The following is a 264-nucleotide window of genomic DNA, read 5'->3' as shown; positions in this document are numbered from 1 at the left end:
ATTCTCATATTCATCACCATTATTTGTACATTTAAAATTTCTTTTATTAATAGGATAAACAGAACTCGTAAAAGTAGTAGATATAACAGCAGTTTTTTTTTTTTTTTCATCTTCACCGCCAATGTTATCGTAGCATAATCTGTTAATACATTTGCGTTAATATATATTTTTTTTCTCTTGATAGGTGTTCAGTGAGGGAAGTGATGACGTCACCAATGAAGGAGCGACAACCAGGTAAGTGTAACAAAAGCGGTCTTTTTGCGT

At 31.8% G+C, this 264-nt stretch overlaps 1 long non-coding RNA gene across 1 annotated transcript in view; it reads left to right on the top strand.

Annotated features, from left to right (window-relative positions):
• The first annotated feature begins 177 nt into the window (after positions 1–177).
• LOC119591280 overlaps positions 178–264 on the top strand; it is a 65247-nt gene continuing 65160 nt past the window's right edge. The window contains exon 1 of the long non-coding RNA XR_005230329.1: positions 178–234. This is a non-coding gene — a long non-coding RNA (uncharacterized LOC119591280). The remainder of the gene's footprint in view (positions 235–264) is intronic.

This window comes from Penaeus monodon, chromosome 28 (genome assembly GCF_015228065.2).
Source record: "Penaeus monodon isolate SGIC_2016 chromosome 28, NSTDA_Pmon_1, whole genome shotgun sequence".
NCBI classification, from domain to species: Eukaryota; Metazoa; Arthropoda; class Malacostraca; order Decapoda; family Penaeidae; genus Penaeus; species Penaeus monodon.
Note: the sequence above shows the minus strand (reverse complement) of the source record. Positions and strands in the feature narration are given on the sequence as shown.